We start from the raw sequence: 16,889 nt of genomic DNA on the forward strand, positions 1-16,889 counted from the left end.
CTAAGAGCAGGAAGAAGAAGTCTTGAAGCCATCTTGCAATCGCGCCATCGCCCGTAGTGTACCTAATAATCACCTGTACCAATAGAATGGGTTAGTTTCGCGAAAAACTAGTAGGTGCACAAGAGAGACTACAAGGAACTGAATTAAGTACATTTAATTCAGTAGGCTACGCAGTTTAAAGCAGATATGCAGTTAAACAGGTAAGCAATATAAGCAGGTGAATAGTGCAAACACGTAAGCAGTACAAACGAATAAGGCGTGCGAGCGAGTAAGTAGTGCAAGCGAGTAAGCAGTGCAAATGCGTAAGTAGTGCAAACAGTAAGTAGTTTAACGCAGGTAAGCAGTTCAAAGCAAGTAAGCAGTGCAACTGACCAACGTAGCATACGATCCATTTGATCGTAAGCTGAGAACTACTACGCAACAAGCTTGTCCTCGTTCCTAGAACGAGGTCTCTGCATCTAATTACCATCAGGACATCGTTTGTCGCTCACTACTTCTAACAAACGCGTCGTCCTGAACAACCTTAACCTATTCTCATCTCTCAAAGTCTTACGTGGTTAACCGTCACCGGTTATGACGCACTAAGGCGTCATACTTCCTAAGAGAAGCTCACCCTTCCATAGAAGGTCCAAAACATGATCACTAACTCAAATCACTAACGATCTGATTCTCACATCTGAGTCATGCATGTAATCATGCTAAAACAGAAAGCCGAAACTATGAATTCATAGTTGGCTATCACAAACAATCTCAGAAGATCGTCACAGCTCATCATAACTTTCTATGGGAAGCAAAAACACAAGATCCACATCGGATCGCTCGATCTGAGAGGTATACGACCTGACAAGGAATTACCGCCCTAGAGGTTATACCTGATCTTGGACCCTACACTTCCTCACAGGAGTTCACCGTCTTTGCGACTACCCGTTCATGGACAGTGTACATCCTCACAGAGAATCTCCCCGTCTAGCCGGGTCACCCGATCGGGAAAATGTATAACCTTACAGCGAAACCTTTGGGAAACCGATCCCCAACAGATGCCATATCCAATAAAAATCATTGCGATACACGCATCAACACAAATGACCGCTCTTGGGGTCGATATCCACTAATACAAACAACAAGATCAACGCCGAATCACCTGGTCTGGGAAATGTATAATCTCACAAGGAATTCCGCCCTAAATGGTATCCTGGTCTTGGACCATACACTTCCTCACAGGAGTTCACCGCCTTTGCGGCTACCCGTTCGTGGACAGTGTACATCCTCACAGAGAATCTACCACTCTAGCAGGGTACCTGGTCTTGGTCATGCACACCCTCGCAGATAATCCTTTGGAGATCAGGTCGTCGACAGATGCCCTACTTAGTGATACATGCATCATTAATCGACTGCTCTGAACCATTGACCGCCTTGGGGTCAGTAGCCACAATATGAGCACAAGCATGCATATCAGCAATATGCATCGTATCACTTCACATAGAAGCATATAATCCTATGCATCGTATGATTGCCACGAGGAATATTGCAATCCTCAAATAGGCCCTCAAAGCATGTGTAAACGACACATGAGAACGCACATATATGGCAATTCAGTTGATTCTATGGGCGAAGGGTAACTAACTCTACCCATCAGCCAAACAAAACAACCGAATAAGACAAGCACTCATAACAATGCTCGTAAAACATATAATTACCATAAAATGGCTCAGTCCATGAACAAGTAATTAAATTAATCGTAAGGCATAAACCATTACATCACAAGCCATTCATAAGCAATCATACGGCAACAGTTATATCACAATATGTAAGCAGCTTATAAGACAAGCGGCCACATCAATCCTAGTTGCCACCAGTTCGTAGATTACGAGCTGTATGCAATCACATCAATCATAAGAGATGCAAGCCAACAAGTGCTACGCTACAATAATCACCAAACAGTTCGACCAAGGGATAAAGCAAGTCACGTGCTAATATGTAGCAACTGGCATAATGCTATTATTATAAGTATTTAACCAGTATGAGAAGCTCCTTATTACTCCGCAAAGAACTGCGTAAGCAGTTTAACCAACTAGAGTAACGCCTTGACAGGCGTGCACAGTTCAATGAGTAGCATACTGAACTATCGAGCAAACAAGCGAATTAGTAGTGCAAGCGAAGCAGTAGTGCAAGCGAAGCAATAGTGCAAGCGAATGAGTAGTGCAAGCGAATCCGTAGTGCAAGCGAAGCAGTAGTGCAAGTGAAGCAGTAGTGCAAGCGAAGCTCACGACTCAACGACCAGTATGAACAGACCTTATGTTTCGATAATTACGAACCTGCGGGTACGCGCAGGCAAAACGTAGAACCAACTGAGACTAGTTCGGGCGTCTGTTATTCTATGTATTTTCAACAACCCGAATAGCTAGTTGAGTTCGCTCCAAACGGACGGCTTTAGCCGAGAGAGGATTCCCCAAAGGAGGTTGTGCCACGGACGCATCCAACTTCTGCAGAAGTGTTGAGCTAACTAATGTAGCCGCTTTCCCCTAACTCCAATGACTGAGGAGGCCGGATCGTTGCCCGTATGGTGGTTGTTAACAACCTGTCCATTGGAGTTTGTACCGCTCTGTTCTCTCCCTTGACAGACACAAAGAAGCAAATAGGTACGTTAGGGGTTGCTTAACTAACGACCCATTCTATGCTGTGGTATTTAAACCACTCGAGCATCTTGCCTGTGAAGGCGAATGTGAGGCCATTTATGTGATTTCAACATTTTGCATTTAGCGTTGTTCGAGGTCGCACGACCGTCTCATCCGATCATCGCAGTAGTAGACGTGTCGTGCACGACTACAAGTACTCTAGGATGAAGGGGGTATAGCTCCTCAATAGAAGCCTCAACAGGAGTGTTTCACAAAGATGTAAAGTTTATCTACTTTACTTTATCTTTTGAAACAACAGTACCTTGTGCCAACATGATGCATGTGATTATCTCGAATCACATCCGCTATCGGGGTATCTACATGTCTCGCATGACTCGATACCGGCCTCGATAGACGAGATACGAGTTTCTCAACAGAACACCCGCTAAGAAGTTCGCTCGAACCCCCAATTCGGGATCACCTGAGATATGCCAAAAAGGCGAGCAGAATCAGCCAGTCACATCCTTCCAAATGCTTCGATTTGGAGCAGTCTTCAATGCTTTTGCGCAGCTCCCTGAAATCTCAAGTCGACTCTGCAGGACTGCACACACAAAGAGCCAGGATCCTTGCGAGGTATCCCTCTCCTTAGACGAGGATGTGCCGCTCGCTCCCGACTGAACTCTTGTCGCAAGAGTGAGAGGGGTAAATGCCCCTTGCATCCTCCACGAGGATGCCTTTAAGGCATACGCAAAGATCAAGAACTTGCACGTCATCTGCAATAGCAAGGCAATACCAACACCTATGAAAAGGCAAGAGCCTAGGCGCAAAGCGCGACGTCAAAGTAAAGGTGGTAAGCAGAAGTGCAACGCAAACCCCCGGCACAACACGTAATGGCAAAGTAAAGACCGTAAGCAGGAGTGCAACGCAGAACCTTTGCGTGATGCACGACGGCAAAGTAAAGGACAAGGATTGCGAAACCGCGTCCTTGAGTTACATACGTACTCATATAAATATATATGCATATATATTTATTAGATTGTCCTTTTTAGTTAATTGAACTCAATTCAATTGTCCAAGTCTTCTATGCAATCTTCCCCTACCTGGAGAGGTGACGGTCCTCGTATGCCAGCTGCGTAGGTAAGCACAAGCTCAATCCATGAAGAGCGAGCAGGAACCACCGTTCAACCTGAAGGTCTTAGAACTTTAGTATGCTAAACCATAAAGAAAACAACATGAGGTGGGTCCGACAAGACCCGATGCGAAGCTAAACAAGGGACTTCGCTCCCTGCAGACACGCTGCGGAAACAGAGGCCAGGGGCACGAGCCCTGCTTAGCGCGACAGGAATAGGGGAGGAGAGCCCTGGCTTTCTGCCAACGAACAGAGGCAGGGAGGCCTGCTCCCTGCCAGGCAAAGCAGACCGAGAAGACAAGCAGGGAGCAACCGCTCCCTATTTGTAGAAGACTCAGGTGGCTAGGGTCCAGCCCCCGTCGACCTGCCAGAGTACGAGGGGGGCGGAGCGGAGCGGAGCGGAGCCCCCTTGTCGGAACAACAAAAAAAGGCAGGGACGGCAAAGGCATCACCCCTACCTTCCGACCAGAAAGGAAGGTGGCGGCAGAGGGGCGTCGCCTCTGCAGTCCGCTGGAAAAGAAGGTGTCAACAGGGGCATAGCCCCTGTCGGCGGTCAAAAGAAGAAAAAGAGAAGGGAAGGGGGGGTTGCGCCCCTTCCCTGACCTCACCGAGCGGAGGGTGCCGAAAGGCTAGTGCCCTCCGATCGGTCAGCAAGAGAGAGCAGGGAGGGAGGTCGCGGCGCTCCCTGTCAAACGAGAAGAGAGAGAGAATAGGGAGGGGGTCGGGCCCCTTCCCTGTCAAATGGGAAAACAAAGGGAAGGGGTTACGCCCCTTCCCGGATATCAGCGAGCAAAGGGAAAGGGGCGTAGCCCCTCCCTGGCCAAAAGAGGCAGCAGGGAGGGCTCGACCCTCCCCTGCCGTCAAAGGTAGCAGGGAGGGTCCGACCCTCCCCTACCGTAATGAGACGCAGGGTGCAGGGAGGGGAACTCGACCCCCTCCCCCATAATAGCACATAGGGAGGGGCTCGACCCCTCCCCTGCTAACAGAGGCATCGGGAGGGCCCTGGGCCCCTCCCTTGCAAAACCCATCGCAGGGAGGGGGCTCTGCCCCGCCCCTGGGGTTTTAAGGCAGCAAGGAGGGGGCTTTGCCCCTCCCTTGCGATTGAGGGAGGCAGGGAGGCGGCTCAGCCCCTCCTTGCGCAACAGAGAAGTGAGGGAGAAGAGACAGACGAAGAAGGAGAAGAGGGATGAAGGGAACATACCTGGAGGGGGTCGCCTGAGGAAAGCTCGTCGGCGTGCGAGCGTCGCCAGCGAGGTCGCAGAGGAAAGACTCGAGCAAGCTGGTGGTCGCCGGTGGCGGCAGCGGAGGCTGTCGGCTCCCTGCAGCACACGGGATGAAAGCGGTGGCCGGCGGCAAGTCACCGACGTCGATGGTCGCAGGGACGAACGAGGGGGAAAGAGTCGGTCGGAGGAGAGAGACCAAAAGAGGAAGAAGGGGGGCGGGGGTTATCTTTGAAACCCCTGCCTCTCTGTGTTAAAAACACGGGAGGCGGTGCCTCCCTTCGGGTCCGGGTCCGGGTCCGGGTTGGGTCCGGATCCGACCCGAATCCAAACTAATTTTTTTTTCATTTATTACATCAAGTCGTTGGTGGAGAAAGCAACTACAAGGTATGATTCACTGCAACTGGTTGGAATCAATCTGGTGTCAGCCATGTGTCATTAATGGTGACAAGTTAAGACATGAGGATAAGTAAGTATTGTTTTCTTTCAACTCTGCTGTAATTAACAAACCTTGTTGTTTATATCTACTGTAATATATGTTTCCACTGTACCAATCTGATCGTCCCTGTGGTTGTAAAAAATAAAAATAAAAAAATGATGTATTGATCTCCTTTGTTTTTCCCTATCCTGGAAGCGGGTTATGTCTTATATTGCAGCATTACTAACAGGTGATTAAAACTTCTTTGATTATTTTCTTAAGTGTAGTGGCAAAACCTATATACTTTTGGGTCTACTAAAAGTATATTTTGTTGAAGACTCTCATTACCAGGAATTAGGAGATTGAAAGCCCTGGCTGGGTCTCTTCATTTTAGAAATTAAATGTGTTAGCAGTGAAAACTCAAGAAGAAAATGTTGTTTCATGAAACTGGTTTACCGGTTGCCCTATGCCTGAAGTTGTATCCTAGCTCAACTGAGGCGTTGAAATCGCTGGTCAATAAAATCCCCTGTTACCTGGTTGAGAGAATGGCAACAAGATCAACAAGAAGCCTGTCTGGTGACTTCAGAATTTTAATTATGTTGGTGTTCATGCATAAAGAGAGGGCTATTTTTCTATCTACTGGCTCATTGCGTTTGTTGTCATTATCACTTTCATTTGCTAATCGGAAGGAGGTCAATTTAGTATGTTGCCATTCGTGCTTCTCAAATCTGAGTAAGCATTGTCCATCGAAAATCCTGATCCTTGGCTATCCTAAAATCGACCAGTCTTTCTACCACAGATGAATATATATTCATCCTATTTGCTGAATATTGCTCAAGGCTATTTCTCCTGCCCGATTTTCATTATAAAAAATCCTTCAGTGTTGGAATAACCCATCATGCTTGCCATCCAATCACCCAATCCCAGACCTCACTCACCAATCACACCGTTGCATCAATTTCATCACCTTAAACTACAACAATGCCTAGCATTGCTGTAGCATTCTAGGCATGTGTTTTCATCACCTTTGTTGCTCACCATCTGTAGCTTACAGCACCCCTGCCATTGTTTTATGTACATATCTACCGCCCCTGCCTCTATTTTCCTCTGTTTAGCTGATTAGACATTACCTGCCACTTCCTCTCTACATCCCAGCATGATACCATTAACACTGCCACACAGCTTCACTTGTTATTTTTATCCCCTCTCACTTGTATATCAATTCAAATGACTGCATTACATTGAATAATATATACATGTGTTGTGTGTTGTTTAGGTATACACATTCCATCATGCTGTCTTAAGATTCCATTAGGATATCTCTTGTGATGTATTGTCTCTTGTCTAGGCTAGCTTTTGTTTTGCAGGATTTCTTCTTTGATTTAGAAAGCCTTGATATTTTCAAATTCAGTTCAAATAATGTAATAGTTAGATATTAATGAGAATTTTATCTTTCCTATCTTAGATAGAATGAATGAGCATTGTAAATATCACGAATTACTTGTTTTCATGCATTTTTGCCTTTATTTCTCAAATTCTCACAAATGGCAACATGAATGGCACGTGCACCATTTCGTAAAAGGTAGTTAATCCTAAGTTGATGATTTACATCAATGGCCATAGTCAGGATGTAAACAAGACTTAGTATTTTTATCTTTTATAAAATAACACTGGACCCACACTGGATCCCTTTTCAAAAACCATCATATTTTCTTTAACTATTTTCCTCTTTTATCAGAATTTAATCTAAAATTAATTCAATATATATGCCAATGGCCATAGTCAGAGTATATTGAGAGTTAATTTCATTTTAAATTCTATAAAAGCATCAAAAATGTATTTCATTCTTCACTTGAATTTAAATGTGGTTATTATATAATATATTCAATGACCATAGTCAGGGATATATTATATCTTCAACCTCATTCTTAATTCATTTAAAGAATGGAATAACTTTTCAAAATCCAATTTCAAAATTATTCAAACTCATTCATCATTTAGGATATAATTGCATCATATTTTCAAAATTCTTTTTAAAAAAACCAAGTGATTTCGAACATCTTTTCTTCAATTTCTACTTCAAACTCATCAATTCTATCTCCTCTTCAAAGTCCAAATTTTGACTTTTGAAACCAAATTCAAAGTTCAATTTAACTTTGAAATTCTTGATTCAGTTTCTAAATTCCAAATTCAAGTTTCAAATTCAAAGTCCAATTTGACTTTGAAATTCATCCTCAAATCAATTTTGAAATTCCAAAATCCAAAAGTTAAAACCCAATCTCACTTTGGATTCCAGATCTTGGATCCAGTTCCACCTTTAAGATCCAGAACCTAATTCTACTTTGGATCTCAGACTTCAGATCCAATTCCATTTTAGGATCCAGAATCCAATTTCACTTTGGATCTCAGACTTCAGATCCAAATCCATTTTAGGATCCAGAACCCAATTCTACTTTGGATCTCAGACTTCAGATCCAAAATCCATTCTAGGATCCATATTCCAATTCCACCCTAGATCTCAGATTCAGATCCAAAATCTATTCTAGGATCCAGATTCCAATTCTACTTTGGATCTCAGACTTCAGATTCAAATCCATCTTAGGATCCAAAAACCCAATTCTACTTTGGATCTTCGACTTCAGATCCACCATCCATTTAGGATCTAGAATTCAAACTTCCACTTTGGATCTCAGATTTCGGATCCAATAATCCATCTCAGATTTCAAATTCAACTCTTATTTTAAATTCTAAAATTCAATTTCATCTTGGATTTCAACTCTATTTTAGGATCCAAACTTTGGATTCAAATTCTATCTTGAATTCCAGATTTCAAATCAACTTCTATTCTCAATCCTTAAAACCAATTCCATTTCATTCCAAATCTCAAATCCAATTCCAATTTTTGGATTCTAAATCCAGAATTCCATTTTGATCTCAATTTAAAAATCCAGACTTTGGATTCAAATTCCATCTTGAATTCCAACTTTCAAATCAATTCTATTTCTCAATTCACTTTAGGTTTCCCACATTTCCTTCTGATTTCAAACTTCAAAGTTAGAATTCAATTCCATTTCATTTTTTATTCTAATTCAAAGTCCATTTATGACTTTGAAGTTTCCTTTCTTCTTCTTTTATCTCAAAAATTCAAAAATCATCTCTTTTTCAATATCCAGATTCATTCTTCCCAAACTTTGACTATTTCCAAAAACTTAGAATTTTAAATCTTAAATTTCTAAGTTAGAAATAATTTCTTCGCCCCATTATCAGATTCATTTCAGAAACACTTGGAAAAATTTCAAAATATTTTTCAAAAAGAGCATACTTCTTTGCATTTGCACAAGCATGATTCTTTGTGCATTTAGATCTTTAGGATAAATCCTTAGATAAATTCTTAGCAAAGCAAAAGGCATAAATTCGACCCTTGGTTCGATTACCCCTGGTAAAGGCGTCAGGAACGGTCGAACCTCGTACCGACGAGTGGATCCCGTCTCCCAGTTTTCCCGCAAATATTTCAAAACGGAGGTGAGTTATTTTCTAAAAAACTTTCAAAATTAAAGGTCAAGTGAGACCCCACAAAGGAGTTCCTCTCTCTCTTCTTTTCTCTTCTCTCTTTCTTTCTGCCTTTTATTCTTCTCCCTTCAAAAAGGAGGAAATAGAGGTTGGAAAGGAAAAAAGAGAAGGAAGAGAGAGAATACTACGAGAGAAATTTTTTTGCGATGATCACAGAACTCAAAGAAAGGATTTATCATAACCATCAGGGGATAAATATAGTAGAATAAAAGATCGATTGGTATTGAAATACAATAAACTTCACTAAAAGAAACACACAATTGGAAAGAACAACAACCTTAATCGTAGGCAGCAAAAAGAACAACGCCATTTAGATGCCTAGCTTTCTATCTTTATGAACTTTAGTCTCCTTCCAAATTGTTGGTAAAATCCCCAACATATGTATCATTAGCTTCTATCTAAAACATTGAATAAGAACCTTGTCTTGACATAAAAGTAGATATTCTTTATATCTCCTTGAATTCTTAGCAAACTATTCTGATATACAAAGAAAATTAAAAAAAACTCATGTAACTAATATGGTACAAAGCAAAAACCAGGGAAAGGGGCATCAAGATATATAGCAACTATAGGTAAAAAAGATAAGTTGAGGAAAAAACTTCTAGAATTTTTACATTCTAAAATCAAACAATTTCTACCTAACTCACAAAGAGGTGATTTTAATGTAATGTAAAACCAATAAGCAACTATGGTGAACTTGAGGACCTAAAAGAGAAGTTCATATCGCATCTTTGTTAATGACATGGCATTTGAATTTTTTCATTCCATCATTTTTTTCTTTTGCCAACTCACCAACATTGATGTGTCAAAGATTGGTAGCATCAGATAGTAATGCACAAGTTATGATTTTACCAATCCTCGACAGAGGCATACCTAGCAGAGGTTGGGTTCGACAGGGCCAAAACCAGCTGAGGTTGGATTCCACACTGCCAAACCGAGCGCAGGCTGGGTTCAATAGATGCGACAATGAGGGGAGAAGAAGAAGAAGAAATAGAAGAAAAGGATAAGGAAGATGAGAGAGAGAGACCTTTGAGAGGAGGGCCGGGGTCTAGTGACATCAGGCGATCAGGGAGGAAGGAGGCCAGGGTCCGGTGGCGTCGGTGAGCAGGGAGGAGGGAGGCCAGGTCTGACGACATCACCCAAGCATGGAGGAGGAAATCCAAAGAAAGTGATATATATATATATATATATATATATATATATATATATATAGAGAGAGAGAGAGAGAGAGAGAGAGAGAGAGAGAGAGAGAGAGAGCAAAAAAAAAATTAGTTGGGCCCTAATTGTAGACTCAATAATGGTGACATTTATGTCACCATTATAGAGTAATCTATAACAGCGACATGAATGTAACCGTTAAAGCATCGCCGCTATTGACCCTAATCCTTGTATATATATTTAACGACCGCACAAGTCTCCGTTAATGACACATCTATAACGGTGTACAAGGTCATCGTTATAGAGTAAAACCCTATAACAACGATATCATAATATCATCGTTATTGATCAATAATGGCGACATTTAATGTCCATTAAATATTGATATAAAAAAAAGTGTTTTAACAACAAGATGTAATGACCACATATGTCGCTATTAAAGACAATATATAACAGCGACATTTATTAATCACCGTTAAAGACATATCTTTAATGAAAATATATAAAGTTACCGTTATAGATATATCTATAATGACGATATATAAAGTCACTGTTATTGCGGCAATTCAACTTCAGCAATAGCGACAACTTTTTGTGTTTTCGTTAATGAGTCACCACTATTGACCCTCATCTTGTAGTTAGAGAGAGGAAAGATAAAAGAAGATAGGCTGGGCTCTGGTATGATCCTAATCCGTTCTAGGTATCAACCAAGTTAATCCAATGCTTCCTACACTTTTACATAAATGTCAATAGATTTCCACATATTCAGTAGTTCCACGGACTTGGATCTGTTTCATTGGCGCCATTGTGACAAAGTAGGACCCTTAACTAAAGCCGGACACCCTCTGCAAAAGTTTTAAGATAGCATGTTGGTCAAGCATGAGCGAATACGTACCTGCCTTTTTGTATGTAGTAATACATCCTTGTCAAGACAATTTGACAAAAAAGCACAAGGACAAAGACGTAAGTTTGTTGGGTTGCTATAGTCTGACTCCTATCCCATGATGAATCCATTTGGGCCTAGGATTTTCAAGAGGCACTTACCGATGTTAGATGTCATTAAGTTTCATTCTCTTATTTGTCCCTCCCCATGTGCTGCATTTCCCTCTAACTGCCACACCATCTTAGACTACCTTCACCTGCTGCCTGCCCCCATTACCATATGAGATCCTCCTTCACCTACCCCCAACTCTCTCTCTCTCTCTCTTTGAGAGATTGTGTATGAGATTCTTGTCCACCTACTTCCATTAATCTCTTTCTCTCATTGTCTGTCTTTTTTTCTGCACCAGTTTGCATTGGCCCATCAACTCATAGTTGGACCCTCGACATTTACGACATCATGTGGTTGTTCACATGTGCTAGTGGGTGGTTGTGCATAGCCACGTTATGGCCAGGGTGGTCAAGTGCCCAAACTGGCCCAAGAAATTTTCCATTTGAGTATCAGGTCAGGGTGGGCAATCACCCTGACCCATGGTCAGTACCCACCATGGGCATCTCATTCATGCAGGTTTTTGATGCCCTGGTCCCATCTTTTTGTTTTTGTTTAAAAGCTAACTTCCAGTTCCATAGAAGCCATCAATTTCTTCTCTCAATTAGAAACTATTTCCTATGTTATGAGTGAGTTGAGAAAACAAGCCCTATAATCTGGTCCTACCTGCGAAGTTGTCGTCTAGTGCCTTGTACAACTGGTCGTATTCATTAGGGGAACTTGGCATTTTTCATTATTATTTTTTTATGTTTGAGGTCAAAAGTTGTCTTCAAGAATATGCTGCAAGTTGCAACGTGTCCCATAATGGATTTTTCCTTCCAACAATACCTTATTTTTGTTAATTCTGAAAAGTGCTCATAAATTTTGAACGGACCTTAGAGTTAGATGAGAAACTATGGAAATGTGAAATAGAGGGAACGATAGAAAGGAGAATTCTATGTATCCATTATGTAATGGGAGGGAGATTAAATACACAAAATATCCCTTGACAATAGGGATGACAAAACATAAATAGGAAATCTACATGCAAATAACCACGAAATCATGTTGTAAATACAGAAATACAATACAGACATGAATACAACTTTCAAAATCACATGTGTTTCTAAAAGAGAACATGTTTTTTCTATAAAAATTAAAATTGGTTTTTGAAAAAAGATTTTGGGTTTTAAAACCTTTATACATGGCATAATATCAATTTATACGTGAATCTAGGCTGATTTATGTGTTGATACGCACTTGAGGGTCATTCCATATCATGCTCATGTATCTTAGCACTATACACACATATAAAGTTACAATGTACCTACCTAAAAAATGTTGAATCTATCAAAATAGTCTCCACCAGATAGCTTCTTCTTGCGATATGCACCACCAAGGAGACGTGATCATAGACTTCAATAGAGTTTCCTCTCTAGAGAGGGCATGCGGGAGGAAGAAGTGTGTGTGTGTGAGAGAGAGAGAGAGAGAGAGAGAGTGAGTGGAGGAAGGTCCTTTTATAACCTTATCAAAAGCCTCATAATCAAATAAGAAAACTTTCCCGTAAGCTATCTTAGCTAAATGAGAATTTCAATTAGATTATGAAACTTTTATTAATCTTAGATAATATGAGTTTCTAATTAATGTAGGCAACTTAGTTAATTAAATTTTTTAATGAATTATGGAAACTAATTAGCTAAATTGACTAAGCTAGGAATGTGGAAAAAAACAAGTAGGAGAGAACATCCTCCTTTGTTGACTTAGCCTTGAGTCCATGTCATCTTGGACTCCATGATCCAAGAGGTCCCGCCTAAGGGGCATCCCACTATATGGATCTGATTCCATATCCAAATTCAATCTCAATTTAAAATTTAAACCCAAATTGGAATTCAAACCCAAATTGAAATTCAAACACAAATATTAAAATCCAAATTTAAATTCAAACAAAATTTAAAATTCAAAACAAATTTGCGACATAAATTTCATCTTTATTTCTTTGAAAATTATGAAAAAATCTTAAGTGTTACATTCTTTCCTCTTAAAACAATTTTATCCTCGAAATTCGATATAAGAACCACTTAAACAAACTGGGGTATTTCTCCCTTATACTAGCCTCAGGATCCCATGTATATTTCTTGATATCATGATGTTACCAATGCACTTTAACGAGAGAAATGGTCTTGGATCTCAACACATGTTTCTTTCTATCAATAATTTTTACTGGCTTCTCCTCCATTGTCAAGTCTTTTCGAGTATCCACATCCTCATATTGAATGATATGTGGCAGATCATAGATATATTTTCTCAATATAAATGCATGAAAGACATTGTGAATTTGTGCGTATTAAACACATAACATCACACAGTACGCTCCTTCGCCAATTCGTTTCAAGGTTTCAAAAAGGACCGACAAATATGAGACTTAATTTTTTTTCTTAAATCGAAACACACTCTTGGTAGGAGATATCTTGACAAAGACAAAATCTCTTACATCAAAAGTGAGTTCTCTGCGTCATTAATCTGTATAATTCTTCTGTCGACTTTGAGCTATAAGCGGTCTCTTTCATATCATCTGTACCTACTAAGAATAATATTATAAAAAAATTGGTGTATCCACAGTTCGCACACCTACTTCATCTCAATACACAGGTGATTGACATGGTCTTCAATATAGAGTCGCATAAGAAGCCATTTCAATGTTGGCGTGATAACTGTTATTATAAGCAAATTCTGCAAGTCCCATATGCATGTCCCAATCGCCTTTCCAATGCAACACACAGGCTCGTAGCATGTCTTTTAGAGTTCGTATAGTTCTTTCCAACTAACTATCAGTTTAGGGATGAAAAGTCATACTAAACTTTAATTTACTACCAAAGGCCTGTTGCAATTGTCTCCAAAGCCAAAATATAAAACAAAAATCATTGTCAGATATAATCGACGACCTATTGCAACTGTATCCAAAACTGAGATGTAAAATAAGAATCACTGTCAGATATAATCAAGATAGGTACTCTGTGCAGTCAAACTATCTCCTTGATGTATAAATTGGTCAGACTCTTAAGGGATTGAATAATCCAGAAAGCTAATAAATATGTTGATTTGGTGACTTTGTCAACTGTGACCCAAATAACATTGTGTTACCAATAGGTTCTGGGTAAACTCATCACAAAATTCATAGTAATGTCCTCCCATTTTCATTATGGAATCTCGATTTGCTGCATCATTCCAACAATTATATGATGTTCAATATTGATTTGTTAGCAAGTTAAGCACTTTAAGACATACCTTGCGACTTTTCGCTTCATGTCGTTCCACCAATACCTTCATTGTAAATCCTTAAACATCTTTGTACTTTCTGAGCGAATAGTATACTTAGATTTGTGAGCCTCATCTAGTAGTTCTTTTTTTAACTTAGGGTCATTGGCCACATAAAGCCGCTCCTTCATCCAAATGCATACATCCTCTTTGAGTCAGAAATAGGTGTCTTCCTGTTGAGTGAGTGCCTTCAACTTCTCGTATTGAGAATCCTTTCTCTGTTCAACCATTATTCTTATAATGATTTTAGGCTGGACGATCAAACTGAATGATCTGATAACACCATGATCGTCAGTTAAAGGATTCCAAACAATAAGATCCTCTAATCATTTTCATCATTTTTCCACTAGACTGGCCAATGTACCACCAACCTTATGGCTAAAAGAGTATGCTACAACATTAGCCTTACTCAGTTGATAGAAAATAGTAAACTCATAGTCCTTTATGAACTTTAATCACCGTTTCTACTACATATTCAACTCCTTCTGTGAGAACATGTACTTAAGTCTCTTATGACCAGTAAACACTTTAAATTGTTCTTCATATAAGTAGTGCCACCATATCTTTAGTGTAAACACCATTACCTCTAGCTCTACATTATGAGTAGGATTATTTCACTCATGGACCTTCAATTGCCAAGATGCATAAACATTAACCTTATCATGTTGCATCAAAATACATCCTAAACATGTATCTGTGACATACATATATACCACAAAACTACCTCGACTGAATCACAAGATCAGTACAGAGGCAGTTGTGAGCTTCTCCTTCAACTATTGGAAGCTTTCTTCACACTTGCCATTCTACTCAAATTTCAATTCCTTCCTTAGGAGCTTAGTCATAGGTAGAGCAATGCATGAGAAGTCCTGTATAAACCATCGATAATATCATGCCAAACTAAGAAAACTCCTAATGTCTTCGATATTTTTTTATTGTTCCCAATTTATCACAGCTTCTATCTTAGCAGAATCCATGAATATTCCATCATTCGAGATCACATTACTCAAAAATATGACTTTTTCAAGCCAAAACTCATATTTTGAGAACTTAGCAAATAAAAGATGTTCTCTAAGAGTCCTCAATACAATTCTCAAGTGTTCGGGATGTTGCTTTTCACTTTTTGAATATATCAAGATGTCATCAATGAAACAATCACGAATGGGGCTAGGCATAGTCGAAATATCTGATTCATCAAATTCATAAATGTTGCTGATATATTAGTGTGTCTGAAAGACATCACCACAGACTCATAATGGCCATATCTCATACAAAAAGATGTCTTTAGGATGTCATCATCCTTAATTCTAAGTTAATGATACCTAGATCTAAGGTCAATTATATACACCAATGTAGTTTTTTTTATGATGATCGAAGCGATAAAAAACCCTAGGTAGGGCCCCACAATCACCCTGCCTTATGTGACCCAATATGCACCGATGTAATTAAAATTAGTTCAACAACTTAATCAATTTTTTTAAAAATAAAATAAAAAAAATCAATATATCCAGAATCAGCCCTTTTTATCATCAGATAATGTGTTATTAAAAAATAAAAAATGTTAATTTTTAAACCCCTTTAACAATATTAAAAAAGATTTGAATCAACCTTGAATCGAGCCTTTTTTTAATTATCTTTGGGCAGCTCCGATATGAATATGCTATATTCACCGTCTTTGACAACATTGGTATGCACTGCACTAGAGTTTCAACTTTCAATACAACTACTGTGGTGGTTACTCATGTGGTCAGTAGGGTCCTGTGTCAAGTTGAAAGCCTAGGATCAAATCCCACCGGTGTATGGGGGCTGTCATTGCTGGTTGGGGGCAAGTAAGGTCGGTGGTTGTGGCTTTAACACGTCAGTAAATATATTATTTCTTGTAGTATATATATATATATATATATATATATATATATATATATATATATATATATATATATATATATATATATATATATATATAGAGAGAGAGAGAGAGAGAGAGAGAGAGAGAGAGAGTAACATGTAAGATAGTTTGGACAAAGCATCGCCGTTGATCATGCGCGATCAAATGGCAATGATGCATAAATTTTTTTCACGCTCATTACTTGGCGATCAAATGGCAATGCAGCGGTTTTGGCCTCCACTAAATATCTAGGTGAAAAAACAGAGATTTATTGGCAGTTCAAAAACTGCCGTTAATTCTGTTTTTTTAAAAGAACATGTGGTGTTCCGTCGGAGTCGGATGTTTGAACGAGTTTGAAGGAAAACCGGTCCTAAGATACGGCTTTTCCTATATATATATATATATATATATATATATATATATATATATATATATATATATATATATATATATACCCGCAATTATCGTGTCGGACTCTCACACCTGTGCCCATACCATAACCCGCATCCGGTACCCATGCAACATAGCTCGAGGGCATTTTAAATCACCTTAACATGTTAACATGCCTCAATTCAAACCATTTGAAAGATACTCATCACTTGTTGTTTGGCT

The sequence above is a fragment of the Nuphar pumila genome, chromosome 9 (assembly GCF_984573655.1).
Source record: "Nuphar pumila chromosome 9, dmNupPumi1.hap1.1, whole genome shotgun sequence".
Classification (NCBI taxonomy): domain Eukaryota; kingdom Viridiplantae; phylum Streptophyta; class Magnoliopsida; order Nymphaeales; family Nymphaeaceae; genus Nuphar; species Nuphar pumila.